The sequence below is a fragment of the Cervus canadensis genome, chromosome 8 (genome assembly GCF_019320065.1).
Source record: "Cervus canadensis isolate Bull #8, Minnesota chromosome 8, ASM1932006v1, whole genome shotgun sequence".
Lineage (NCBI taxonomy): Eukaryota > Metazoa > Chordata > Mammalia > Artiodactyla > Cervidae > Cervus > Cervus canadensis.
The window spans coordinates 52,840,563-52,864,729 of NC_057393.1; the positions used below are offsets into that span (position 1 = coordinate 52,840,563).

The 24,167-nt window shown below is 38.7% G+C and overlaps 1 protein-coding gene and 1 non-coding gene across 8 annotated transcripts in view; one reads left to right on the top strand and one right to left on the bottom strand.

Moving 5' to 3' along the window:
• NRG3 (neuregulin 3) overlaps positions 1-24,167 on the bottom strand; it is a 1,193,959-nt gene that overhangs the window by 1,007,631 nt on the left and 162,161 nt on the right. The window lies entirely within an intron of this gene.
• On the top strand, positions 20,025-20,097 carry TRNAH-GUG. The gene has a single exon. It is a non-coding gene; the product is annotated as a tRNA-His (tRNA).

Genomic DNA, 24,167 nt, shown 5'->3' on the forward strand with positions numbered 1-24,167 from the left:
GAGACAGTGGATGAGTGTGGAGATGCAGTGAAGAAAATGACCACAGAAAAAATGAAGGTATAGGGAGTTTGGGATGAAATTGTACGAAACGGAGAGGACGGTATGGTCCTTGCCCCCTCCCCTCCACCGTGTCCTCTGCCTGCCTTTTGCATACGGAAAACTTTAGTCAAAGAATAAGTTTAATCAGAGAAGTGAAAAATGCTGAAACAAAGGAAAATGATCACAGGAGACTAAATAATAATAATATAATCATTAAGCATAGTCAAGGACCTTTAGTTCTTTCTCAAGGGCTACAGATAATATTCTGAGCCATATCCTGTGAGCTGTCTTATAAATACCACAGCACCAGTTGGAGAAGTTAGCTACATGATGATCGGACTGTACCCAGGACATGAGCTGCCACAATTCTGAGAACTGAATGTAAAGAAATGGGAACAAATGGACCCTGGAACTGACAATTAACTGTACCTAAAACAACGAAATGATGCTGGTCAGACCACAAATGACTGATTTGAAGATAACTGTTAGAGATGACTGTGCTGTTTCTGCATGTAACCCACCCACCCCAATCTGTCTATAAAAGCTCTCACCCCCACTTGTCAGGGGGAGTGGGGGTCGGCCTTTGGACAGATGTCCGCCACCCTCCCCGCCTCCAGTTGCCAGCTTTATCTGAAGTAAAGCAAAGTTTCCTTTCCACCAACCTGGCCTGTTTATTGACTTTTGAGTGGCAAGCACTGGACCCGCCATACACCTCCTCTGGTAACATATAGCACTGCTATATTTAAAATGGATAACCAACAAGGACCTACTGTGTAGCACAGGGAACTCTGCTCAATGTGATGCGGCAGCCTGGATGGGAGGGGAGTTTGGGGAGGATGGATACATGTGTATATACGGCTGAGTCCCTTGGCTGTTCACCTGAAACTATCACAATATTGTTAATCAGTTATACTTCAACATAAAATTAAAAGTTTGTAAAAAATGAAGAGTGGAAGGAGGAATTTTAAGCAAGAGCAAGCATAGTTGGAGAGCTAGAAGACAGAGGAGGAACCATTTGAGAGAATTCAGGAGGCAGAATAGAGGAGGTGATGAGAGAGTATCAGTCTGGTGGTTAAAATGGTATCTGGTTAGTCATCTGTGACAGTCTGTCACCACTTTCCACCAGAACCCCTACGAAGGCACAGAACATCTGACAGCAGAAAAGGAAGACCTTCCATCACATCGCCACGGCACTGTGCCCTGCAGACCAACAGCACAAATCCCATGCCAATGAGAACCCTAAACAACTCTCCATCCATTCACTCATCCAACAATATTTCTCGAAGATACATATACTATGTGCTAGGGCTTACAATAAAATAATTAAATGGGATCATCTCTGAGAGTAATGTAAGAAAACCATTAAAAATAAATGATGAGATTGGGATGATTGAGGAATATGGAAGGCCTCTATGACATCACAATATTGAGGCTAAGAGCATGCTGGAATGTTCTTGTGCATGAATACCAAGTTCAGTTAGGACTGCTGTTCCTTGGTCTCAATGCATCCCAGCATATCTGCTCAAAGCTAGAATCGCTTAGAGAAAAACTGGCAAGAAAGACTGTATACTGGTGATGAGTATGTGGAGTGGAGAAATGGTAGAGAAAATGAGAAAATATTCCATTCTACTATATGTCATCCCTGTGAATTAAGCACTTTAGGCACAAAAAAAAAAAATGTAGATTCCTAAGCATTATGATTATTGGAATTTTAATTTTATGGATTTTATGGATTTGGAATATCAAGTAGCCAGATGGTCAAAGGAGAAAACTCAGTCTCAAACTAGCAGGGTCACATGAGATGAATGTCAGCTTGGTGTTTTGAACTGGGCTGGAAACTAATCAAATCTATCTGCTATTAAGCTATTGATCTGAGAAGGGAATGCAATTAGCATCCAAGTAGATGCAGAAGAAGAGCCAAGGGCTCTCTATAGACCCCATATCTTGGGAAACATGTGATCTGGAATGAGTACTTCTCACTGTAATCTGAATATACAGAAAATCTCACACAAAATCTACAAACTCAGAAAATAAGAGCAAAAGGAAAAACAGCAGAGAGGCTCTGTGGAATACTGGTCTTTGAAAATAATTTTCAACAGTCACTAAAAAAAATTTAGAAAGCTTTTTGGCAGCCCCCATATCATTAAAAAAAAATGCAATGAGGAATTTAAGGAAACTGCAATGGCAGGAGCAGAAAAAAAAAAAATAAGATGCTTTGGAAACATTAAGCAACAAAAATTTTCTAGAGCAAAAGGTAAGAAGTGATTTGGAGAACACACTTGAGCCACCCAAAAGCACAGGATGAAAATGGAAAGGTTTCTCTTATGATTGATGTGGAAGGTAGATAACAGAAATCAGAACCTAAGGATTGCAGACGTTCCTAGGGAATAAAGCAGAAATCTTAGAAAAGAAGCAATTATTGCAGTCTTACTTGAAGAAGTTCAGCAACCTGAGGAAAGACCTGAGCATATCATGAGAAGTTTACATCTGTAGAATCAACAAACAAGCATATGTTCTTACCTCAATTTTAATTTACTGTTACATTACAAATTATAAGTATTTTGACCACCTAATTTGACTATTACAAGGTCAAAATATTTAATGTAAAGAAAAGCAATTGCCTGGAAATGGATTGATAGATCATCCCTACATATGTTGTGTTTCCCATGTGAAGGTACAGGATGATATTCGCAAATGTGCAAATTTTATGTAAAAATACACTCTACCTGAAAGAAAAATTAACCAAAATTAAGAATTTAAGGAATAAGATTATGTGATTAAAAGAATTACATATCTTGTTCTTCTACCCTAAAATAATAGCTTCAAATCAAAGATGTTTTTCACTAAATAACCATGGTCTCATACTACAGAATCACAAGAATACAACAGAGGGACAACTTGAGTTTGTTTGTTTGTTTGTTTTTCCCTTGTATATTTTATTCTGTGCTAATATTTGATTGAGGTAAGGAATAAGACACACTCAAGTATAAATAAACCTACCAGTTCCTGAACTTGAGCTTGCTTATTTGTTTTCTTGTCCCTCAGTTACTATCAATAGAATGCAGATTTTTACCAAAGAACCATCACACAACACCTTACTTAAGCACTGAAAGAATCATTAACATTTTCTGCCATGCATTGTGTTCACTTAAAGTTAATAATTCTGGGTTTGAGAAGCTCAAAGTCCTAATGTTATTTTAATGACATCATTTGTTTCCCAGAGACCAATGACACTGCCACGGATTCTCATACATTTTAAATGAGAAAGCAAGAAACTGTCTGCATATCCAACAATCAATATAGCAGAATAAAAATAACAACCAAAAGTTCAAGTCCTTTTAGGGAAAAAAGCTCTAATAAAGTGTTTCACAAATGTAACTGTGAGTCAGTTTGCATTGTACTATATAATTATTATTCAAAATTATTTCTGTCTATAATTTTATTCAAGATATTTTGACCTAGCATTCACTTTCCTATGATATTAAAAACAAATAAGAACTAAATGACAAAAATATCACAAGAAATGTCCAGCGTAGATAGCTCAAATGGCCTAATAAAACAGTCATTAAAAAACTTTGAACATTTTTGCTTAAAAATGGGCGGTTAAGGCTCCTACATATTACTGATTCTAATGAATTCCTAACCACAATGAACCTTCCTGTGAGAAAAACTCAAATTTTCATTGATAATTCTAAATATATTCTGTGTTTATAAATGCACACACTTTGTCTCTCACATGAGCCCATTAAATTTAAGAGTTAGAGTAGTAAACAGTGAGAAAATACAGTACAACGAACTTCAAAGTATTTGCAATTTTTAAAAATTTGGATGAGACATCAAATAGTAATTCTAACTATAACATTTTAAAATCTGAATTTTCTCCAAACATTTTAGCCATTTCTCATTTAATCCTTTGAAAACACATTTTAAAATCTATGTTTATGAGTGTATATTTGTGAAGATTAAAGCTAAATAAGAAAGCTACTCCCCAAGAATACTTTAAAGACTGCCATTAGAGGTGAATGCAAGGGCAACAAATATATTTCCAAGATTAATTTTCAATAAAGTAAATATATGTGAATTTTTAAAAATTGTCTCTGATTATAATAGTGTTATCCTATTAAAAATCAGCATAGTTCCACAAACTGCCTTTAAGAGAGTTCTTTTTGTTGGGCAAAAACCCTTTGAAGTTCTATATTCCACCTGGTCAACCACATTAAGACACTACCTCAAAGTAAACTTACTGGGACTGGGCCCCAAAGGATATGGGTTGAAGCCCCAGTTGTGGTGACTTGATTAAGTCATTTCACCTCTCTTGTTGTTCAGTTGTTAAGTCGTGTCCGACTCTCTGCAGCCCCATGGACTGCAGCATGCCAGGTCTCTCTGTCCATCACTATCTCCGAGTTTGCCCAAGTCCATGTCCACTGAGTTGGTAATGCCATCCACCCATCTCATCCTCTGCCACCCTCTTTTCCTTTTGCCTTAAATCTTTCCCAATGAGTCAGTTCACTTCTCTAGGCCTCAGTTTTCTGAAATGTAAAATAAGGAAATTGGAGCACATGATCATCAACTCTAATGCTCCATGGTGGGAAGACCACAAAGGCATTTAACAAAATACCTACATCAATAGACCAGCCACTCTTTCAAGTGGAAAGAATAACAAGAACAAATACAGATACTATCATATACCCAGTTGTCTTCTCAGCTGCCTAAGAGATTCTGATGAATATTGTTCCAGACCAAAACAAAAATCACCCCTGTTAATAAGGAAAAGAATGGGTTTGTTAAGCAGTTGTATCTTACAAATGAAAGTATTCACTCTTATTTTAAAATAGGTCTGCAAAGTGCCTTTGGCCAGCAAGCAGGAATTAGGTTCAGAGCTAGATTCAAGAGAATGAAGCAGATTGACAGATAAAGCTGAGAGAAAGGCAGCTGCATCAGGAAGTGAGTAAAATAATTGGCCACTTTCCTATTGAGAGAAAAAGAAATGTGCCAGCCCTCCACCTCTGCTTGTAGTGGGATACTAGACTTAACTGAGGATTAAAGTATTTGAAGAGTAAAGTTATGGGTTACACTCATCCCTAAAGGAAGACCTGTGAACCCACACTGCTCAGCTTCCTGCTTGGGAGAAGAATTCCATTAAGGCATCCAAAAGCCACAATGACTCCTGCCATAAAAGAAATAAGACAGACCTCACAAACTCTTAAGACAAACACCTTAAGAATGGGCATATATGTAAAGACGCTAGTAATAATATTTTCTAAATAGGTAAACACAAAGTTTAACTACTAGTAACATCCCACTTTGGCAAGGAAGCAGCATTCATGGAAGACATGGATGAAATTCGGTTCTTCCTAAAATCAGTTGACAAGCAACGGTTTACCTGTTAATTCTATATGAGGCATCATAACACTGAGTTTTCAAGCAAATCTGTTCATTAATGGGTATGGCTGAAGACCATACTTCCTAATTTAGAAGGGCTTCTAGAGGAACAAGTTGACATGCATGAGCCTCAGCTTTCATCCAAATACACCTAAAAATGCTGAGATATGCTGGAGAAGGGGGAAGAAATGTTTAAATTTGACATTTTCTTTTCCTGACAGCAGTGTGTTAATGTAGTGAACAGAATGTGGGCTTTGGAGACAGATAAACATGGACTGAATACCTAGCCTGAGCCGTCTGAGTATGCAACAACAGGCAAATTATTTTACTCTCCATGCATTTCTGTTCAGATCTTCGTTCTTCTTCTTTAGAGAGTCTGCCACTGCACTTTTAATCTGCCTAATGTTCTAAACTTGGTTTGACTTGAAGAATGCATTGTATAAACATGTATTGCACATACAAATACATACAAACATGAATTGTAATACAGTTTGCCAAGCAGGTTTGAAGACAGAAATATATGTAGGTACCTTGGGAGAGACATTTAATCAGGCAAAATCCAGTCCCTACAGATCAGAAAAAAAAAAAAAATATATATATATATGAAAGATTCCACATACTGTGTGCTGTGGCAAAAAAAAAAATTAAGATTTTATATCTATCTAAATATGTAAATGGAGCTTCCCTACTGACTCAGTGGTAAAGAATCTGCCTGCCCAGGCAGGTGATGTGGGTTTGATCCCTGGGTCTGGAAGATTCCCCTGGAGAAGAAAAAGGCAACCCGCTCCAGGATTCTTGCCTGGGAAATCCTATGGACAGAGGAGTCTGGTGGGATACAGTCAATGGGGTCGCAAAAGAACTGGATATGATTTAGCAACTAAACATTTAGGGCTTCCCTGCTAGCTCAGAAACCGCCTGCAATGCAGGAGACCCCGGTTTAACTCCTGGGTTGGGAAGATCTGCTGGAGAAGAGATAGGCTACTCACTCCAATATTATTGGGCTTCCCTTATTGCTCAGCTGGTAAAGAATCTGCCTGCAATGTGGGACACCTGGGTTCAATCCCTGGGTTGGGAAGATCCCCTGGAGAAGGAAACAGCTATCCACTCCAATATTCTGACCTGGAGAAGTCCATGGACTGTATAGTCCATAGGTTGCAAAGAGTCAGACACGACTGAGCAACTTTCACTAGTGACTAAACAATAATATTTATGTAAATGTATATATGTCCATATGTATGTATCTGTGTTGTTGTTGTGGGTTGCCAGTTTCTTCTCCAGGGGCCAGGGATTGAACCCATATCTGTTGTATCTCCTGCAGTTTCTTTACCACTGAGCCACCTGGGAAGCCCATGTATCTGTGTTTATAAGCATATCACATCTGTGTGTGTTTCTGAATGCATGTGACTGTGTACAGACATAGTATATTTATGTATATTGCACAGGTGGCGCTAATGGTAAAGAACCCGTCTGCCAATGCAGGAGACCTAAGAGATGCAAGTTCAATCCCTGGGTTGGGAAGATCCTCTGGAGAAGGAAATGGTAACCCACTTCAGTATTCCTGCCTGGAGAATTCCATGGACAGAGGAGCCTGATGGACTACAGTCCATGGGTTCTCAAAGAATTGGACATGATTTAAGTGATTTGGCATGCATATGTAAATATATATATATATATATATATATGCATGTATGTGTTTGCATATTTGAAAATACTCAAAGTTCCTATGTTAAAACTATACTGTTGGGAAAAGATGGTAAAATATGTGCATGCAGAAAACATGACTTCCTGAGTTTAAAATCTTTTTAAAATATATGTATTCAGAGACATTTAAGCAAACCATCTATGGCAGGTTAATATATTCACCCAAAACCTAACCACCTTTTATTTCTATAGCAAGAAAAAATGTAAAGGAGAAATGTTTGGAGAACAGATAGACCTGGGTGTGAACCCTGACTTTTAGCCTTACTAACTTTGTGCTGTGGCATAGGATATCTTCATGAGCTTAATCAGTGAACACCTACTTCCAAAAATTGTATCTGGGTTATTTCACATAACCTGTGGCATTATTGGGTACTTGGTGAATGTTTGGTTTCCATTTCCTTGAAAGAGGATTCAGAAGCATGGAGAGAAGTTGGTCAGGTAGGCAGGAGGATGAGGTATTAGTAGCGACCATCGGGAGAAAAGATGAAGAACTCAGAAGTAAGCTTGCTGAAAGGATAAACTTTGGTGGTTTCCATTCTTCCTGAAGGCAGGAATACCTCCCTCCATAAATTAAAGCTAATTCCATGGCAAGGATTTCTGAGCCTGTCTCAAGGCAGTTGATGGAAATTTGGAACAGACCACTGAAGCTCAGTAGAAATTGATGACAGCTTCACTGTTTTGCAAAACTCTAGGTTCCCAAAAGAATAAAGAGGAAATATCATGCCTCAGAAATTAATGATTGCATTCTGCTAATCACCAGCCTAACTTGCTACCGAAATTGTAAAATGCCACATTTCCCTAGAGCAGGAGCAGTGTCATTTCCATAATATTTAACGCTATCCTCAATGCGGGACTGTAAATTCCACCCACAATTATTTGGCTCCTATTTGATAAGTGAATAGTCCCTGATACTGGAATTGAATTTCATGGCTAATAGGCTCTCTGATTGCTAGAAATTGTTGGTATTTAATTAAAAAAATGCTGCTAAGCCAAGACAGTCATTATTTTCTAATGGAAGTTGGATCATTTCACAACATCCTTTCCTGCTACTGCTGGGGCGTTGGCAGCACTAATCATCACTCACAAGTGGGTTTCCTTGCACTGGAATTTGGCTGTATGATATAAGCAATGAAAACTTATGCTGGAGTTTTAAGCTGCACAACACATAATCCTCTTCATATAATATATTCTGTATGTCTTTAGAGATTAGGTAACTTTCTGCCTTGGAAAATATTACTGGAATACACTATTTTACAAAAATACAACCATGCAAGATTTACATACTGGCTCAGCATGCTCTTTTGAGTTTAGAGGAATTTTGTTTCTTCATAAAACAATCTGAGAAGAGATGTGTAGCCTTCACCTTTCTCAACAGGCCAATGTTAGCCAAGAAGGAGAAGCGGGATGCTTAGGGAGTGAGAACATGGAAAAGAAGATGTTAAAAACCAGATTAACCAGTTGGAAGAGACAGGAGAGGGATACATATCAAGTTTCAAGGTGGAAGGAAGATAGAGAGACCAAGGAAAGCTCAGCTGGTCGTGACAGAAGCAAATGGGATAAGGAGGAGAGGATGGGTCATTGTGCTCAGCCAACATCAAGCATCTGGCCAGAAGTTCCTTTTATACACTGTATGGAGCTTTTAGGAAAGGCCAAATTTAGCTTCATAAAAGCCCCCTTCAGGCTTGGCATGGCTACTGGAACAAAAACTAAACAAAAATCATGGGTTTGGGGTTCCAGTAATCTGAGGTTGACTCCTGTTGCTATGAACATAGTCACTTTTATTGAGTTACATAATTGTTGCAGGCACCCTCATCCACAAAATGGGTATAATGGTAACACATACTATGAGAGGGCTGCGTTGAGGATAAAATGAGACCACATATAATTAAGAGCATTTTACTGGGCAAAATATTAATTATATGTCTTATCATCATGTGAAATTATGTGTGGACAATATAAAAATATGATAAAGGAAAAGGTGATTTATATATGATCATTATAAAATAAGCCTGGGACTTCCCTGGTGGTCAGGTGGTTAAGAATCTGCCTGCCAATGCAGGGGTTGGATCCCTGGTCCAGGAAGATTCTACATGCTGGGAGCCAACTAAGCCTGCGAGACACAACTACTGATCCCACACTGAAACCACTGAAGCCCACGCCCCAGAGCCAGTGCTCTGCAACAAGAGTAGCCGCCTCCATGAGAAGCCTTTGAACTTCAACTAGGGAGTAGCCCCTGCTCGCCATAACTAGAGAAGGCCTGCGAGCAGCAATGAAGACCCGGTGCAGTCAAAATAAATAAATAACATTAATTAATTTTAAAAAGATGTGGACACATTTTTTAAAAAATAAGCTTTGACTACTTTTTTTAAAAAAAAGTTTACAAATACAAGTAATTCAGAGTGTACTGGACTTTGAATACTGGGTGTGCTTTCAGTCTATCAAAGGTTTTTTTTAAGCACCTAATGAAAAATTAAACCATTTGGACACCCCATAATGAACAAAATCAATATATTAAGATTTTCCTAGGTGTTATATTATTAATTACAAGGGTTTTTGATATTTTCTGTTTGTTTTAGATTGTTTCCTCCATCTTCCTCCTTTACTCTCCCCAACCCGCCCCCCCCGACTGACATTCCTTTCCACTATTTTAGAGGCATTTATGAGCACATCTCTGTTTCATAAAACCTAACCCTTTTTGAGCTGATTCATTTAGGAGTATTCACAACACAGAAAATGTCATATTTGTGTGCTTGCTTTGTCACTCAGTCACGTCCAACTCTTTGCAACCTCATGGACTGTAGACCACCAGGCTCCTCTGTTCGTGGAATTTCCCATGCAAGAATACTAGGGTGGGCTGCCATTTCCTTCTCCAGGGGATCTTCCTGACCCAGGGATCAAACCCATGTCCCCTGTGTTTCCTGTACAGTCAGGCGGATTCTTTACCACTGCACCACCTACATCATATTTATATCAATTACTTGTCAAATACTTGCATGTTCACTTTCCCCCTTGAGTCTCACAACAAAGGATGTGTGAGGCAGATGCCATTAATATTCCATTTAAAAGAAGACAAAATGAGCTTCACCAAATTTAAGTGATGTGTGGAACCTTATACTGTGAGCTGGGTCCAGCACGAGATGCCTACTGAATGCCTTCCAGTACTGCAGGTGTTCAGAAAAGAGATTGCCATGGCTATTAGGTCTGTTTAAAAGACTCGTGTGCTTACTAGAAAAATCTGTATCATGTCACTTTGAAAACTGGTTAAAGAATTTAAACAAGGAAGGGAGAAAGGAAATAGTGTTTTTACTGCGTTGGGTAAGGGGCAAGTTAAGCTCTATAGGATTTGTTTGGTGGCTCAGCAGTAAAGGATCCTCCTGCCAATGCAGGAGACACAGGAGATATGAGTTTGATCCCTGGATCAGGAAGACCCCATGGAGAAGGAAATGGCATGCCACTCCAGTATTCTTGCCTGGAGAATCCCAAGGACAAAGGAGCCTGATGGGCTACAGTCCATGGGGTCACCAAGAGTCAGACACGACTGAGAACAGCACAACTGATACACCCAGTGCACACATCTGAGATACCATGGGTGCCTGGGGACTGTCAGAGCTCAAGCCTGTGGCCCTGGTGCCATGGAGACCAAACTCCAATCTGCTGAATTCCACATTCGGCCCTGATGGAGCTGGGCATGGTGCCTGGACTACAGAGATCCTTATGCCTGACTTTCTGGCTAGCTCTTGTGCCAGGGGGCCGTCTGGCAGTGCTGGACCCGCTGATCGTTCTCTGGAGTGGAGCCAGGGCCCACAGGGCAGTCTGACTCCAACCAGAGGCTTCTCTACCAGACAGAGCACTGTTGTCCATGACCTGCCATGGAGCTGCGGGGGAGGGGGTGGTTCTCAACTAAGTGTGACTAAAAATATATTCTGACTCAGAAGGGCATTGTCAACTTGGAATTCAAAGTAAGTGAGAAGTCTGTGGCCTCGATGAAACAGAAACTGCTGGTGATTATAAATTATAACTTAATTCATCTCACATTGATTAGTAAAACAGCTTGCTAATAATCTGATCGTCTTTACAGTGAATCTGACTATTGACATGGGGTTGCTATAGCATCTCACTACCCCCAAGATCTATTTGCTAAACAATGACACAGTGATTAGCACTGCTGTGACACTTCTTTCTGTATCCAAAAACAAAAACAAGCAAACACACATTGCAGGCAGAAGAAAGAGGGAATCAGAATTTAGTTATAGACATAAAAACATATGGGGAGTTGCTACTCAGTGGATACAGAATTTCAGTCATGCAAGATGAAAGAGTTCAGGAGAAGCACTGTACGGCACTGTGCCTATAGTTAGCGATACTGCACTGTACGCTTAAAATTTAAGATGGCAGATACCATTTCATGTGTTATTGAAGCACAATAAAGAATGGTAGGTGATGTTCTATAGGAAAGAAAGGCATGTTGATTTTAGCATCATATATAATAAATCTTAGGCTTTAAGTCATGAGTCATAAAGGCTTAACTCTGAATGCCAGGTCAACCCCTTATAGCTGAAAACTTGCTTAATCTCTCTGAGCTTGGTTTCCTCACCTGTGAAAAGGGGACAACAACCCATGCCTTTCGGGGCTGTTAGGAAGATTAAATGAAACAGCAATTAGGAAAGCAAATAGCCTAACACTTGGCCCAGAACACATACCCTTCAAGTTTAATGTTCTTCCCTTTACCATCAGTTATTTTTTATTCTAGCATGTTGATCAAAATCAAAGTGAGGCATAACTCTAATATAATGACCTAAAATACGTCAACCTTTTAAGTTAAATGCTGTCTTGCCAGAAATTCTCTCATGGTGATTACCTCCTCTCTTTTCTGAAAGCCCTGTGAGTTGAGCCGGATCCCTCCAAAGTCTATTCACCCCATGATTCTACTGCTGAGAATCAAAACAATACACAAATAACAAGGAATTCCACTGTAGAAACAGCAAGTACACGTCATTGCTCTTTACATGGGTGCAACTGCATAAGCAGCCCTGGAAGGCAGATTATTGTCTCAACAATATATATTGTAAAACCTCAATGTCATGTAGAAAAGTTCAGCTCACTCAATCTATATGTCAGGAAGTCTTCTAACCATGACATATGGTAGTTAACAGCACAATCGCCAATCACTTTATTTAGCACAGTAAGGTTTACACTGTGAAAATCACCCTAAAGATACCACAAATCACACTTAAGGATGGTATGAAAGAAATAATTGACCCTTCACCTATCCACAAAAAGAATCCAAAAGAACCCTTGACAAATTTCACACCCATTCTCTATGTACAAATTTTTTATTTGTTAGATGAGAAATATCTTTCCAACAATTGACAGGAAATATTTAAATAGATAACTCATACATGGTGACATATTTTCAGAAAGAATAGTAATGCCACTGTATTAAAGAGAATGAAAATTCAAATCTGAATTGGTTTTAATAAGATGCCAGGGCTACAGTTTAGCATAGCAACAGTGCTAAAAATAAGTGATGAGGATACAATTTTTCTACTTTCATTAGAGAAAACACAATGCATGCTCAAAGATGCTCACAAGGAATAAATACACTATGAAGAAGAAAATAAGAACAAAGAAACCACAGGGTATGAATTTTATATCTCTGCCTTCCAGCTTTAGAACACAGGGAATTAAAATAAATCTATGTTTTAATATGTTGTTTTGAATACCACAGGCACTGATACACATCTCTTCATTCCTCTAGCATCACTTTGGTGACAGAGTCAGGTTGATGCATATGACCCCAATTCAGTCCTCACTCCCTGGGGCCCTGAAGCTGCAGTGAATTTGGGGAAGCTTACTGGGTGAGTCTGAAGGGAAAACACAAACACGGGCTGTCCAAACTACAGGGCAGCAAGATAAAGAAAGTCAAACCCACTGTTAACAAGCCAAAGTCTATTCAGGACCACGGACAGCGCCTATTAAACTAAATTCTCTCAAGTCTGTGCTTTAGAGACACTGTCTTTGGTTTTTAGAGAACACAGGTAAAAATGAGGTGACTTCTGTGAGGAAAGTGGTATAGACAGACTGCTCATGTGCTGAATCTTAGTCTACTGGGCTTGGGCAGTGTGCTGGGCCCTTGCACGGTGTCCTGGAGACTCCCAACAACACAAGCTAGGGCTTCTACTGCCATTGAGCTCACAGTCCAATTGGCAGAGATAAGGAAAACCAAAAGACATGGAAGGGAGGGTGAGTTTTAGACTAAATCATGAAGAATTTAAGGAAAGTCATGAGTGAAGAGGAGGTAATGTAAAAAGTAAGAAAGAGTGATGAGCAAATGCAGATAAGAGCAAGATGTGTTCCAGAGAAGGGCTGGGGAACTAACATTTTTCACAGCTGCTTCCTCGAGTCATTGAGCTGCACTCATTGTCATCCTCATCTTCACCTCAGCCCTAGGAAATCAGGGTGACTATGCTTATTTCAGATATGAAAAGAAAACTGAAAGAAATTTAGTAGTTTGCTTCAGGTCATGTAAGTAGAAATTGACACAGCTCAAATTACCTCATTCAAAAGTTAAGGCACTCTCTACTGCCCTCTGCCTCTTCGCAGGAAGTATCTTCTGGATTTCATGACACTCCTACATCAAGTTTAGAACACACATATATAAACATACTTTATAGGAATCTACTGAAATAAGGATTCTGGAGAACCACAATCTTGTGTACATATATGTGAGATTTAAGGATCTATATATATAGGCACTGGGGATGTGGTATCTGCCTATTCATTCTAAACTCAATGCTCAGTCAATTAAAAAGATTACAGATTCAGTTAACAAACAATTAGTTCCTCAAATAAAAGAGGGATTTGAAACGATTATGGGAACAGAGTAAAAAGTCCAAGAGAAGGAACTAGTTCTTGCTCCATTGGTTTTGCCATATTGCCATAAACACTAGAAGAATACAGTTTTGTGTGTTTGTTTGTTTGTTTACCACCAGGGCTGTACTGTGCTCTGCTTAGTCGCTTGTGTCCAACTCTTTGCGACCCCATGGACTGTAGCCCGCCAGGCTCCTCTGTCCATGGAATCCTCCAGGCAAGGATACTGGAGTGGGTTGCCATACCCTCTTCCAGAGGGATCTTCCCAATCCCAGGCATCATACCCACGTCTCTCACATTGTAAGCAGATTCTTTACCATCTGAGCCACCAGGGAAGCAATTTTTACTACCTACCTTAAGTAATTTCTTTTTTTTTCCCCATGTATTTTTATTAGTTGGAGGCTAATTACTTTATAATATTGTAGTGGTTTTTACCATACATTGACATGAATTGGCCATGGATTTACATGTGTTCCCCATCCCGATCCCCCCTCCCGCCTCCCTCCCCATCCCCCCTCTGGGTCTTCCCAGTGCACCAGCCCTGAGCACTTGTCTCATGCATCCAACCTGGGCTGGTGATCTGTTTCACCCTTGACAGTATACTTGTTTCAATGCTGTTCTCTCTGAACATCCCACCCTCGCCTTCTCCCACAGAGTCTAAAAGTCTGTTCTGTACATCTGTGTCTCTTTTTCTGTTTTGCATATAGGGTTATCGTTACCATCTTTTTAAATTCCATATATACGCGTTAGTATACTGTGTTGGTCTTCATCTTTCTGGCTTACTTCACTTTGTATAATTTCTAATGTAGTTTATTTTTACATAAAATTATCTACTTTTGCAAGTACATCACTATTGATATAATGTTAAATGATCTATGATTTTAAAATATCTGACATGTGGTTAAGCGATGATAAAGAGAGTAGATGTTACAAATATAAGTTGAGATTTGAAATATATAAAGGAATTTCCTGAGATTAAATAGTAAGGCAACAGCAAGGTCAGAAAAGCCCAGTTTAATCTATTAATAATATGAGATGCACTTGCTCAAAGGAAAATATAGAGATGACTGGACATTATGCAACCCCCTGGTGCACTGCAGAGGATGACAAATGTTTGCTTATCATACATGTGCTCCTGTACACTCCACCCAGTCCTTTGTTCATTCACTCATTCATTCATTCTGTGAACATCTTATAAATTTTGTCTATGTACTGTGGAAATTAAAAAAATAACATATTGTTCTAGTCTTAAAGAGAAATTGAAAGAGACAATAAATATTGAATTATAATGCCACATAGTAAATGCAGTATTTGTTATTCACAAGATAATTTGAGAGGCAGAGGAAAACTTAAAACCAGGTCAAAGGTGTCATGGCAGGCTTCCTAAGGTATTAATGCACAAGCTTAATATTAATGGAATAAATAATAGTTACTGAAGGAAAGAGTAGAAAAACTGTTGTAGGAAAATCTTTTCTTTGGGGGGAAAACTGCATTGTCTATATCATATGCTTCTAGGTCATCTCATTCTAACCTTGTATCAGACCATTTACAACTCTGTAAATTGTGTCAATAGATAACTGACAGTAATACAAAATAGTTTCTGCCTATAGAGAGGCAATATTCTGTCTCTTGGAGTTTCAACTGACTTCAGTCTCCCACCACAGACCAGTTTTGCCTTCATTTGTCCTATTTTCGATACTACTGATCTATAATTATGCCTGTTTTTTGGATTCTCGTTTGAACTAATTTATAACATATTACCCGTTTCCTCACAATTAAAATTTTAATATGGGATCATTTTATATGTGCATAATGGTCATGATTTTTTCTGTTTTTGAAAATTATTCTTTAACATTTCATAGTGAAGATATTGTGAGAACAAATGAGTGTCTATAGGCTCAGCGGTAAAGAATCTGCCTATAATGCAAGAGACATGGGTTCAATCCCTGGGCTGGAGAGATCTCCTGGAGAAGGAAATGGCAACCCACTCCAGTATTCTTGCCTGGGAAATCCCATGGATGGAGGAGCCTGATAGGCTACAATCCATGGGGTCAAAAAAGAGTCAGATATGACTTAGTGACTAAACAGCATCAAAGAAGCATCACTCATCCTGGGAACTACAGGGACTTAGGTCTTGAAGAATAAAAGATGATTCTGTTAATATGACTGAAATTTTATTCTCCATTGCAAGTCAATGTAGTCTCCAAACTTCAAAGAAAGGGGTATCAGAGCTAACATACAATGTGCTGTTACCATCTACGAAATGTATTAAATGACTCTTTTTCTTTCATTTGTGAAATAAGAACTATAGGAGAGTCCTCCTAGAACTGAAGAACTGCCAGTGTCAAAAGTGATTTCAACATGCTTCAGTTCTGTTTAAACTAGCATTAGTCCAATTCAATGGGAATATAGACTTCAAATTCTGAATATTGAGAATATTCATAATGAGAATTTTCTACTCTTAGGAAGAACAGAGATCTAGCTGTTCTCTCCACTGCATTTATGAAACAACACAGCAACACAAGAAAAAAACAGCTGCAGCAGCATGAGAAAAAAATCAGTAACCAAGAGGAGGTCAAAGAAGGAAAAATTCTTTTTATTTTGAAATATTTTAATCTTTCTAGAGTATCAAAGTTTTATTTGATATTCTAAAAATACATGTTTAGCTCTCTTCCTTAGAGACAGATATAACTTTAGATTGCTAGTCCATAAATGAATGGAGTTTTCAGATCCATCAACAGAACAGTAAACCATTCCCTTTTTCAGGGGACTTCCTGACCCAGGAATCAAACCAGGGTCTCCTGCATTTCAGGTGGATTCTTTACCAGTTGAGCTACCAGGGAAGCCCAATCTATTTCTTAAGTAGAAGCATAAAATTAATATTTTACTTCAAGACAGTGGTTGGAAATAGGAAAGAGTCAAATGAGATGAGAGTCAAAATAGTCCAGTTATTCACCTCCCAAGACCAGAGTCAGTATTAGTGTGATTATATGTCAATGCTGGGGTCATAGATGTCTACCTCTCCCATCCAGGAATAGCAATCTATTCACTCTTGAATAGCACATATGAAGGTGGGGCCCAAGGGTGGACTTGCACAAGGCAAGACTATTGGTGTGTTTGTTTGGTGCTCCTGAAAATTAAAGGCCAAAGTAAATCTTTTCTGAGTGCTCCATCCACAGAGATGGCCAAAGTCTACATGGAGGGAAGAACATGGCAAGGTCATATGCTTAAATGGACTTGAGGTGGTCAAGCAGCATACAGTGAGAAATGAATAAGGACTAGAGCTCAGTGTCTGACTAAAGCTGAAGAAATGGCATTGATCAAGAAGTTTGTTTATTTATTTGATGCAGGAGCACTCTCACTGCTATTATTGAGAATTGACTTTAGTTACATACATGTCAACAGGTTTCCCAAGTGGTGCAGTGGTAAAGAATTTGCCTGCAATTCTTTGTGGGTTCAGTCCCTGGGTTGGAAGGATCAACTGGAGAAGGAAATGGCAACCCACTCCAGTGTGCGTGCCTGGAAAATTCCCTGGGCAGAGGAGCCTGGCGGGCTACAGTCCATAGGGTTGCAAAGAGTCGGACAAGACTGACATACACACACCTACACGTATGTGCCAGGCATTACACACTTCCAAACATAGGAGACACACTTCCAAACATAGGATATCATGTGCTTTTCAATTCCTCTTAGAAAAAAAGTGATAATTTTTTTAAAAATACAATACCATGTTAGTAATGCTTACTTATAAAATACGTATAGATGTGAAATTACTTTCTATTTCTTTGATATGTGCAGCCACTTGGATAATCAAGTAATTTCTATCTGTATTACCTTGAAATTATTAGCAGTGACTAAGAATAAAGACTTAGAATATTATAATTAAAGGTTGAAAGAGGCATAGCCAACTTGTAAAATATTAACCCTGACAGATGCTTTCTAGACAGCGTCTACTGTACAACACCCATTCAGATATTTAATTAAAATCCCTGGTCCACCTAACACGGGTCCATGGGAATAACAGTGCTTCATTATCCAATATGACTCAACACTAATAGATGTGTGCACTCAGTCGAAACAATTTTACCTAAAATAATGTGGCATTAAAGAGGTCTGATAAAACTGTATATTTAAATGGGACAGGTCTGCCAGGATGGATACTTGGAAATGTTTAAGGGATAATGAATGTGGCTGGGAAAATGAAACTGGCTTCTTCACATAGGTGGAGATCCACATTCAGATTCTTAAAAAGTAATATTTGAATACCTATATAATAACTTACAGTTTTAAATCAGGTTATTGTCAGGAGTTTCCTAAACTTCAAGAATTAATTTCTACCTTTATTTAAAATACAGCCTACTTCTAATCATGTTACTAATTCCCTGCTTAAAAGCTTTCAAGAAGTCCCCGCACATATGATGTCCCCGCACATATGATGAGTTGAGCTCAGAACCCTGAAAACTGTATTCTAAAGCTTCTTGGTTCTTGTACAAACCTATTTTTGCAAAATTACCTTCCATTTATTTCTTTTATATTCATTTTGATCCTCCCTGCCCCTGTCCCCCTAAAACCTACATGGTCCCACTCAAATTCCACCTTAAAATTTTTCCTCTCCCTTCAGCCAGATGCAGTTTCATGACTGCATCTCACAACACCTAAAGGTAATTTGATCAGTACTTGTTTTTGATAGCACAAACCTGTATTATTATTGTCTCGCCTTAAATGTATATTAAAATGACTACTGTTAGTTCTTTTAAAGGAAAAAGTTGCTTAACTCCAACAGAAAATAAAATCTTGACAATATTCTCTATTAAAGTAGAAAATAGCTTTCTTGTTTTCTAGAGCAAGGTTTCGGTATAGATCAAATTTTCTTTCTGGGGTATGTCTGAATTTCCTTTTAGCTTCCTTTCACTTATTAGACTTTCATCTACATGTTTTACCTAAAACACGGGTCACATAGGCACAGACTGTTCCTCTTGCTTGGATATAAGTCATAAAACCCAGAGCTACATAAGCTGTGACCTGAAAGTTTGCATAAATCATCTGTACCATGTCTGTTTCTTGAACACCCTCCCTACTGCCACCATTCATTGAACTCAGTTATAATTATTGTTAACATTACTGCCACTTTCATTTTCCATGATACTTCCTGATTAAAGAAACAAGCAAAGGTCTGGCAGAGCCAAACAGCCTCATTCTATCTCACTAGATGAGGCGCTCTTGTAATCTTTTTCTAAGGGACACCTTTGGCCACCCTCCCAGAGACATCTTTCTTTCCAGAGAAAAATCAACCTTAAGGCAAGGATTTGAGTAAAAAGCTGTTCTGTTTCTGTTCTGATCTCTGAAAATGCCCATGACAATCAAGAAAGAGTAACTAGTATATTAGAAACTGTGTCAGAGTTCCCCTGTGATTTCAACGCAGGATTTATATCTGAGGGCTGTTTTTTCAGAGGGAACATTCATCAGAGGAGTTGTTCAACATGGGAGATGCTCTATTGTTTTTGAGGTGGTTCCTTAGTTCACAAAGGCCAGTTGTAATACCTCTTGAGATGGTAAAAGCCTCCTTCAGATAATTAGATAAGCCATTAGAAGTGCCAGAATGCCCCCAAAGTTTTAATTAGCTCATTACACATGAACAGTAATTAATCATTTTGTAGAGTCTTAGGTGAAGGTTATCATCTTCACTGCAGGGTTCCTGGGAACCCTCAAAGTGAGAGAAAATCAATCCAAAAAGCAGAACAGTCTCAACAACATCTAACTACTGGACTAGAAGATGTCTTTAATTGTATTTATGCAATTTTAAAAACTCTCTATTAATTATACATAATGAACTCTCTGAAGCTGGTCATCTTTGGAGGTTCCAGTAGACAATACGCAAGGCACACAGAGATCACAGGCAATTCTGTAGTGATAGATTTTAATGGATCAGAGTAACTAATCAGAAGCATCTCAAGGAAGACAAAAGTGTATTGTAAACTAGAACTATTTTTCTAAAAAATACAGAGAGAGAGAGAGAGAGGTGCAAGCTAACTTCCCTGATAGCTCAGTTGGTAAAGAATCTGCCTGTGATGCAGGAGACCCTGGTTCGATTCCTGGGTCAGGAAGATCCCCTGGAGAAGGGATAGTCTACCCACTCCCAGTCTTCTTGGGCTTCCCTTGTGGCTCAGCTGGTAAAGAATCTGCCTGCAATGCAGGAGACTGGGTTCAATCCCTAGGTTGGGAAGATCCCCTGAGGAAGGGAAAGGCTACCCACTCCAGTATTCTGGCCTGGAGAATTCAGTCCATGGGGTCACAAAGAGTCGGACCGAACTAAGTGACTTTCACTTTTGACTTATTAGATTTCTTATTTTGTTCTGACACAATCATATCTTCCAACCATTGCAGGATAACTCCAGCCATTAATATAAAAGCTATCATTTACTAATTCTTTACTATATGCCAAACATATTATGTACATATGGCTTAATTTAGTTCCAGCCACTCTATGAAATAGGCATTTTTACCTTTATTTTACAAAGAAAGGAATGCTTAGAGAAGTTAACTGCTTCTCAACCTCGCATAGCCGGTAATGACAATGACGATGACAACTATGCGTTTCAAATCAATTCTGTTTGGCTTTAATGACCTCTCCCTCAACTATCAAACCTTTCTGTCTCCAAGCAGACATGAGGGCATTGTGACTGAGTTCCACGTAAATCCTCATCTGGTCAATGTATTTCTCAGTTATTTTGTACTTTTTAAAAATGTAGTCAAAGTTCATACTATACCATAAGAAACTCAGACCTCATTTTTTCCCATCAGAAAAGGCAGCCAAATACAGAAATGGATCCCCACAACACTAAGAAGGAAGACAACGGCTTGTATAAGTAGATATGGGTGCTGATCTTAGGGTAGAATGTTGCTTTGCATTATGGAACAGCCAAGTTAGAGAACTCGAACAGGTTTCCATTACTACATTTTTATAGGGTTTTCCTATCCTTCACATCCATTCAACAAGCAACTGCTAAACAGATCCCCTCATATGTGGGGATCATCCTGGCTAAGAAGGATGAAAATTTCAGATTTCAAGAAGTGTTGGAATGGAACTTTGATTCTATATACATTTTTTTTCTCTTTAAATATTGGGAATGAGATTATTAGAGAACAGAAGGCAAATGCCACTGTAATCTGAGATGGAAAAAGTTTACTAATTAGGAATGCATTTGGATGCATGCAACAGAAACTCTGACTCCAGATCAGGGTTTGTCTTTTTCCCATGTGACCTGAAGTCTGGTGGTAGGCAAAAACTCAGGGGAGACTGGGCATGGCATCGTCTCTTCTTCATGTTCAGAAGATGACCCCTGAACAACTGAAACTCTATATACCGTGTCAGTATTTGAAGCAAGAAGGAAAGCATCGGGAGAAGGCAGTAATACATATTTTCATTTACCAAATGCCATGATCATATGGCAAACCCTACTGTAATGAAAGTTGAGAAAAATCTTTCCAAGGTATTATAATAGAAGCCTACCCAAAAGACTGAAGTTGATGATAGATATTGGAATGGACAACAAACAGAGTCCAGCACATATTGCTTCCACAAACCTAGTGTCTGAGCCTAAAGTCTGAGTACAATCTGTAAATATCTTGGTTCCCTTCCTTCCTCCCTTTCTTCCTTCCTTCCTTCCTTCTACCTCCTGACTGTTCCTTTCTCCTTCTTTTGACTGTGTCTCTCCTCTGAAAGCCCTCTTTCAGTCATTCTCAGTGTAGGTGGCACAGTTGCTGGGCTGAAGGCACTGTCAGTCTGCTTCTTTCCAAAATCTTGTATCAAAAAGAGATTGTAAACCCCGTCCCCACCCCCCGCCCAGACTTATGAGCTCCAAAGCAGCACATTAGCTGCATCAGCTCAAGTTCAACCTGATGGAGAGACTCAATGCTGGCATATGGAATTAATTTTAAATTCTGAGCTGAAAAACCACTGAAAAATTTGAATAAGGAAGTGCCAATATCCAAGCAAGATTTAAGTACAGTGATGTAGCTAATGCTTTCCTCATATTATTCTTTAATGCACAGGGAGAAAATTATCTGATTTGACAGAAACATCGTTTCTAATTTCTTTGAGGAAGAGTTAATAATCTCTATATTCATCCTTTCAAACACAGTTAAAAATTATTTCCCTGGAGATCAACTACGCTGAATGCCATAATGGGCTAAAGTAAGTCCATGAAAATAGCTCCCCTTAAAGTTGTGTAGGACACAGATGACCTCACTAACCTCCAAAATGCAAGGGTAACTGAAGCCCATAATTGGAATCAAGGAATGTGAATATTTAGCTTTTAGTAATATATATTTTACCTCGTAGTCTGCTTAGCTTTCTAAAGCATATTTATATTTAAAATGCTGAATATTTTTTCAGCTGTGCTGCTGCTGCTGCTGCTGCTGCTAAGTCACTTCAGTCGTGTCTTACTCTGTGCAACCTCGTAGACAGCAGGCCAACAGGCTCCTCTTTCTGTGATTCTCCAGGCAAGAATTCTGGAGTAGGTTGCCATTTCCTTCTCCAATGCATGCACGCAAGCTAAGTCACTTCAGTCGTGTCCGACTCTGCACGACCCTATGGACAGCAGCCCGCCAGGCGTCTCTGTCCACAGGATTCTCTAGGCAAGAATACTGGAGTGGGTTGCCATCTGAGTTTTATTCAGGGTCTTACAGAGGACTACACAGCCTAGAGCAGCTCTGAGGAACTACTCTGAAGAAGTAAATGGAGCAGCCAGTATACACTTTGGATTTGGATAGGGAATACATGTAGTCAAGCACATGTCTTAATAAAAAGGTTATTGCTAGTCAGAAGGAAAAGCTATCTCAGTTAATGGTTTTAGTGCTATTATTTCCCCGTGTATTGGAAGATGCAAGAATTTGGTTTCATTAAAATTCTTCCTGAGATGTCTAACCATCTAGAAGGTCAGTTTTGCCACAGCACAGAGTACCTCATCCTGTTCTTCAGCCTTAATTTTTTTCAGGGGTGTACTTTTGGACAATGGCTACAGGGGCTAATGACTTGATCTCTGTAGAACTGAACAGTGGGCAACATCCTTTGCTTGGCAAGGGCTTAAGCCTAAAACTCTGAATTCTGTATAAGGAGATAGCATTTATGTAACTTCAACTGCTTGTATTAATTTTTATCAAGTCTTTCAGGACCATGCACACCATCGAATGCCCAAAAAGGGACACCACAAAGTTGAGTTGATATTTACAGAGGAGTCTTATGTTATTCACTTGCTGCTATGAAAAGTGGCTTTTTAAAATCACTAATCTGCTCAGTGCATAAACAGAAATATCATAAGAGACAGATATCTAGGTCAGAGAAACACTGTCATTAAAGAAAACAAATTCAAAATTGAAAAGCCATGGAATAATATGAATGATTTCCACATTTTTTTTTTTTTTTTTTGCTTGGGAGTAGAAGCTTTTTTGCCTAGGAAGAGATTTGAAAACTGTGTGCTTAGCACATTCTTTTTTTTTTTTTTTTCGTAGCAAAAGGTAAAATCATTATGAAAATAATGATAATTTTCTTACCATACTTGTAAAAATTGTCTCAATGAGAGGCCTTGCTCTTTTCCAGAAATACAATATTGGTGATTGATTAGCTTATTTCTATACCTTACCTCTACCCCACATATCATTTGTGGTATGGTATGGTGTGGTGTGTGTGTGTGTGTGGGTGGGTGTGTGTGTGTGTGTGTGTTGGTACAGTGAACTGATAGGGACTAGATGGCTAAGAAGGGCTGTCTGACTACACCAGGCTTGATGCCAAAGCATGAAGTAAAGATCTTAATGAGTCCATATGATTCCAAACAGCTCACTGATCAAAAATGAAAACCACCTCAAATAAGTAAGTAAATAGACTAAATAACTCCCAGGAATAAGCTATCACCAAAGAAGAATTAGGAATTGCCAATATGTTTGTTAAACAATTTGATTCTCCAAGCAATCTAAGAAATACAAAACAAAACAAAAAAGAAACACAATTTTTCACCCATCAATCTAAACAAGGCTTAAAATCTTAACTTGAATACTGCTAAGGTTTCAGGGAACAGGCAATCTCGTACCCTGATAATGGAAACATAAACTGACAATGGAACATTTCCCGATAATGGAAACATAAACTGAAAACACAAACTTTCTGTAAAGAAAGTTTA